The sequence below is a fragment of the Camelus dromedarius genome, chromosome 14 (genome assembly GCF_036321535.1).
Source record: "Camelus dromedarius isolate mCamDro1 chromosome 14, mCamDro1.pat, whole genome shotgun sequence".
Lineage (NCBI taxonomy): Eukaryota > Metazoa > Chordata > Mammalia > Artiodactyla > Camelidae > Camelus > Camelus dromedarius.
The window spans coordinates 52,053,019-52,059,018 of record NC_087449.1 but is presented as its reverse complement, the minus strand read 5'-3'; the positions used below and the strand labels follow the sequence as shown (position 1 = coordinate 52,059,018).

The following is a 6,000-nucleotide window of genomic DNA, read 5'->3' as shown; positions in this document are numbered from 1 at the left end:
CCCTCACTCACCCCCTTTCACAAGACACAAGGTGGGTTTTTTTTTTTGTTGTTTTTTTTTTTTTTTGCTTTTTTTCATTTCTTTTTAATACAAACTTGGATCTTTGGGTGTGTCCTGCCAACAGAAAACAACAACAACAACAGAAGAGAAAACCCAAAAGAGTGAAAAATAAGAAAGAAAAAAAAAAAAAAAAAAAAAAAAGCTCCCGCAAGAGGTTCATCTCCCACCCCCCACCATGCGAATTTGCACACCACGGGACCACAGCAGGTTTACAGAATGCAATATACAATCCACGATTTATAATAAAACAGTATATACAATAAATAGGATATTGTTCATTTTTGTCAAACGACCTGTAGATAAATTTCTCAGTGCATACTTGCAGGGGCTCTGGACACCTCGGGGCCCCGCTCGCAACCTCTTGCACACGCTCTCTCTCTCTCTCTCTCTTTTTTTTGTCTTTTTCTAAAACTGTGTTTTGTTTTTAAGTTTTGTACATTTTTAAAAAGTATTTACAATTGCTGGTTTTGTGCAGAAAGGGCTCACCTTCGGCTTCTGCGTGGAGGAGGTGGGCAGGGAGGGGTGGTGGGAGATGGGGCTGCAGGGGGTGCAGGGGAGGTGGGGTGGGAGGCAGAGGGGCAGGCGCTCCTGCCAGAGGACGAATGTGGACGCTGGGAGGGGTCTTGGCGTTGGTTTTCTGAAAGCTGCAAAGAAACACAAGAGAAGTGGCAGAAGTCAGTGGCAGGGACAGACACTGAGACACAGCCATTTAATAGCTCTATGACCTCAGGCAAGTCGGTGAATCTCTCTCTGTGAGCATCAGTTTACTCATCTGTAAAAGGGGGGTAACACTATCCTGTAAGTTTGTTGGGAAGATTCAGCAGTTTAAGGCAGATCAAGCCTGGTCCATAAATGTGTAATAAATGATACTGATTAGTACTAGCCATTATTTTCTTGGGGCCTGAGCCAGCTAGGCTCTTCAAGCCTTGGTTTCCTCATACAACAATGAGCTTAGTAATTCCTCCTACTGAGGCTGTTCTGAGGAATGACATAATGGGAAGACAGGGCCTTAGCACAGCACAAGTGTGAACTGCTGCTTTAATTTCTTCTAAATCCAACCCTCTCCCCATTCCCTACCAATGCCATTCTGTTCCTTAGAGAGGTGAGGTGATGAGGAAGTCTGAATAAAGAAATTGCCCAACACAATACCATCTGTGTTTGGCTGCATCCCCTGCCTTCCTGAAGCTCAGACACTCCCAATTCGCCTGTCCCTACAATCACCAGACACTAGAGATCTGAAGTACCCCTTTTCCCTAGATGGTCTGAATTATGTTTGCAGGGCTCTAGGGACCTAACTTCCTACCCAGACCCCCAGTCTTGCTGGGGTGAGCAGGAAGATGCTCACTGGGACAGGAATGGGCTCACTTAGTCTCAAGACCTCCAGTCATTAGCCTGGTCTTTTGGAGTTCCGTCCTCTTCTCAGAGCCCTGAAATTCATGTCTCCTACACTTGGTGACTGACCGTCCCACCAAAATTAAGGGGCAGGCATAGAGGTGCTAAAACCACCTTCTGAGACTCTTGAGCAAGCCTGTCTGCCCTCTCCCACCCTTGCAGGAACCAGGCGGCCACAGAAAGCCTTTCCTCTCTTGTCCTCTTTCTTGGCTTCCCTTTCTAACAGGGCCACATTTAAATTCTGCTCAGCCTCGGCTGCTGTCTGCTGGGCAATCAGCCCCGGGAAAGACTTTTGTCCTGAGGCTGGACTTGCCAGGACTCCTCCAAGGGCCAGGGGAGCCAGGTGGGCTCCTGGGAGGTGGGACAGCACCCCATCCTGGTGCATCAGCCCAGGTGGCTTACAGAGGCATGAGGGGTGGGTAGGAGCTATATCTTTGTTAAGCTGTCTTCTGCTGGTGAAGGGAGGACGGAATATTAGCTGTAGGGGTAAGAGGTATGCTTGGAGCAGGGGGTGCTGTTGGGTCGGATGTCAGTTCTCCAGTTAGGGTGGTATACAGGGTATCCATTAGGGGGCAGGACTATTATTTTATCTGGGGGGACAGGTTCAGCTGGAGGGCTGGGGGCATCTATCTGTAGGACAGCTTTATTGCAGTTGAAGAACAGTTGCCAAGCTAAGGAACCTCTGTTGGGGTGACAGACAGTGTATTGAGGTGACAAGTGAGGGGAAGATTTAGGATGGGCAGCTCCAAACCACTCAGCAAGTGGATTGTACTGAACCCCAGCATCCTGGGCTCCCCCTAAGGGCCCTGGGGCAGGCTGGGAGCCTCTGCACAAATCCCTGTCGCCCCCGCCCCCTCCAGCCCTTAGCCACTGCCAGTGACCCTCTCCAAGCCAGGTCTCCATGGTGATCTCAGCCCAGCAGGCAGCTCCTGCCAGAACCATTCCCGTGGTGCTGGCGGCCAGGCAGCAGGGAGGCTTTCTCACCCTTTGCTAAGCCACCGCTCTCACCTTCCTCCTCCCACTGCCCTCCCAGCTTTCATGACTTGGCCAGAATCTGGGGGATGGTGGAGGGTGGGGGATGGGGAGAGAATCAAAACCAGAGGTTCCTGAGAAGGGGAGAAGGCAGAACACTGTGGTCATGCAGAACCCTGACCTCACCAGGTTCAACTCACCACAGAACAGAACCCATGCTGCTGGGCCAGGCAACCCACGCTGGGCACTGGAGACAATGCAGAGAAGGAGACAGATCTGGTCCCTGCCCTTGAGGGGCTCACAGAGCAGTGGGGGAAGCAAAGCAGATCCCAAACCAGGCATTCACAATGCAGGGAGATGGGGGTGTGCCAAGAGAAGCCCTGGAAGGGTTGGGATAGGGGTAGGGGGTGGCTCAGGGAGCACAATGGGGGACACCTAACCCAGTTTTGTTGGGAGGGACTGTGGCTCTTCAACTCACTATTGAGCTTGGCGCCCAGCACATGCTGGGGTCAGGAATGTGAGCCAACTGAATGACAGAGCAACAAACGGTCTAAGTCCGATTAGCAAATCAAGGTCCAGCTCAGGTCTTGCACACCTCCGGACGCCTCCTCAGACCACCCTGTTACCATAGCTACGGGGGCACTTGTCATTCCCTTCTGAGCTCCTCCTGGGCAGAGACCTGTGTGTGGTACCTCCCTATCCCCAATGCCAGCATGCGCCTGGCGCCCCAGGACACCAGCCATTGTGCATGAGACTTAACCTTTTAGTGCCTCCGTAACGGAGGACCACGCAGCCACATTCCATGGAGTCCTCACGCTCCAGCAGTTTTACCATCTGAGGTGCCAGGGCTTTAAGTGGTCTCTGTCTGTCAGTGGGGGCTGGCACTGGGGGCACCGAGGGATAGCTGAGCAGGGATTCAAAGCGCTGCGATCACATATAAATCAGGTTGTTCAGAGAGAGAAGTTCTCCCCCGCAAAAGGAACACACGTTCATGTGTTCGTTCAAGCAACCAGCAGATATGTATTCACACCCACTAACTGCCAGGCCATGAGCTAAGGTCTAAACCCACCTTCTATTCTCTGCCCTCCAGAAAGGGGTTTTGACATCAAACAAGGCAGTGGAGCAGAAGGCAAAGAGTGCATGCGAATTTGAGAGACTGATTTGCTGTGTGACCTAGGGCAAGTCCTTTCCCTCTCTGGGCTTCAGTTTCTATATAAATTAAGGGGGCTGAACAGAGAATGGGAGAGATCTTAAGGCACTGAGACTGCATATCAAAGACAAGGGGTCAGAGGCAAACCACAGCTGCCCAAAGGCTGATTCAACGCCTCTGACGTTTTCAGGCAAAGTCAGGCATGAATCCCTCAAATGTGGAGAGGATACTGCTTCCCTGAGGCCCAGACCACACCTGACAGATAGAGATACCCTCAGGTAGGGTGGACCTAGAGTTCACTGAGGGATGAAGCTTCCAACTGGGGATGGGTAGGCAGTGGGGTGTGGGTGTGGAGATCTCCTCTTCACTCCAGAGTTTTCCAAAATCTGTCCACCAGTGACCAGAGGTGTTTCTTAAACTGTAGCTCTGCCAGTCGTTCCCTCCTTGGAGGTCTTCCCCTACCTACCCTCTGCTGGGCATAGAGGAGGGGGATGCTGGCAGGACCAAACGGGATTCACATCCATGGTTTCCCACCAAGCTGTGTGACCTCATGTGTATCTCCTACCTCTCAGAGCCTCACACTGCTTACCTGTCCTGGGAGGAGACTATACACGCCCCCCTAACACCCACTCTCCACCTTCCTGATGGGAGATGCCTATACAAGGACAGGTGTCACCAGTGGGTATGCGCTGGGCATGTGACCGAATGGAGCCTGATGAAGGGGCAAGAACAGTGGAACTCGGTGATCCTCAAGGGACCTTTCTGGCTCTACCTTTCCATGCTTCCCTAGACAGCTGGCTGTGTGTCCTTGGGCGAGTCCCTCTTCCTCTGTAAACTGGAAGGGGCTGTACTTGAACTCAAAAGCCCAGTTAATCCTGAGAGTTGGAACCAGTTTATTTATACACCCCTTTCCTGCCCCATTTTCAGGAGCACATCTGATTAACAGTGGGGTTGAGAGAAATCATCTCATGCTCATTCCCCAATGCCTAACCTTTCCCCTTACAATTCTCCCTAGCCTACATGCTCCTCTTTGACTCAAGATTAAAAAAAAAAACTCTGAACCCTGAAATGTCCCAGGCGTGATGAGACACTGGGGAGGGAGATGGGAACAGTGCACAGAGATGAGTAACCGGCCTAAAGGAGCTGATGGCGTGGTGAGGAAGACATTCCCAGGAAGGGCTGTCACAGACGCATAAAGGGCTGGAGATTAATTGCGCCTGGGAAGGATCCTGGAATGCTTCTTGGAGGAGGCAATGTCTGAGTGAAAGATAGGAGCTGACAGGTGGAAGATGGATGGTGGCTAGGAAAGGGCGGCCCAGGCCAGGGAACAGCGAAAGCAAAGGCACAGGGCACACTGGGGAAAGGGTCTGGAAAGCTCCCTCCCAATCCCACAGTCTAGAGTGGGAAAGGGAGGCTGTGTGAGCAAGAGGTCAGAGCTGAAGCCTTGAATACTCAGAATACCAGGCTAGGAAGCTGGGCCTTTATTTTGTAGACAAGGAGGTTGGAGATGGGAGGATACTATCAAAAGGTGTTAAGCAATGGAGTCACAAGAGCAGATATGTTTTAATCAATTCATCCAGTAAATGTTTTGAGGGGGGCTTCAGACACCAGGTGTCCAAAGATGCTGAAGGGCAAGCACTTCAGCGGCCACATGTGGGGGATGGGCTCAGGGAGTGAGGCAGGTGTTGGGGCAGAGACCTGGTGGGCTCTAGTTGCACTGACCCAGGTGGCTGAGCTAGGGCTACGGCTTCTGGGTCTCAAAAATTTCTTCAAGATCCATCTCCTGCCCCTCAGGAAGCTCTTGCTGCCTGCCCTGCCCGTAGTTCAAGAGGGTGGTCCCTGGTATTTCTGGTGGGACCATTTCAGTACCCTGCTGGGGAGTGATGCCCACATGGAGGCTTTTAATGAACATCTGTTTAAAGGCTGCAAACTCCATGAGGGCAGGACACTGCTTGTCTTGTTCAGTGGTACCCTTCACACCAGAAGCAATGCCTGGCCTGGGGCAGGTGGCTCATTTGTGTGGGCTGAACACAGAATTAACCTACTTCCTCCTGCCCCCCAGCACAAACAGAGGCCACTATGGCAGCAACAGTTATGAAGACAAAGATGGCAAATCTGTTTGTGAGATTTTATGAAGAAAGTATGATGTATTACAAAGTCACAAGGAAACCTTTTTTCAGATTATCTGCACTGAGAGAGAGGACTGGTGTGGATAACTGGGTGGACAGGGTTTCGAGCTGACCTGGGTCATTTAGAAGTCTGGGTTCTGCTGCCCATTAGGCTTCAGGTCCCTTGGGGTGGGGCCTGTGACTTACCTTGTCTCTGGACCCCCCGGGGAGGAGCCGGCCCCATTGTTAATGCAAATAAGTAGGTGGTATTTCAAAGCCTCCCGCCAAAGGCCCCAAACCCACACTGGAATATAAGAT

The 6,000-nt window shown here is 51.6% G+C and overlaps 1 long non-coding RNA gene across 3 annotated transcripts in view; it reads right to left on the bottom strand.

Annotated features, from left to right (window-relative positions):
• Positions 1-277: 277 nt before the first annotated feature.
• AHDC1 (AT-hook DNA binding motif containing 1) overlaps positions 278-6,000 on the bottom strand; it is a 63,893-nt gene continuing 58,170 nt past the window's right edge. For all 3 annotated transcript variants that reach the window (XR_010383916.1, XR_010383917.1, XR_004140659.2), the window contains one exon: positions 278-704. This is a non-coding gene — a long non-coding RNA (AT-hook DNA binding motif containing 1). The remainder of the gene's footprint in view (positions 705-6,000) is intronic.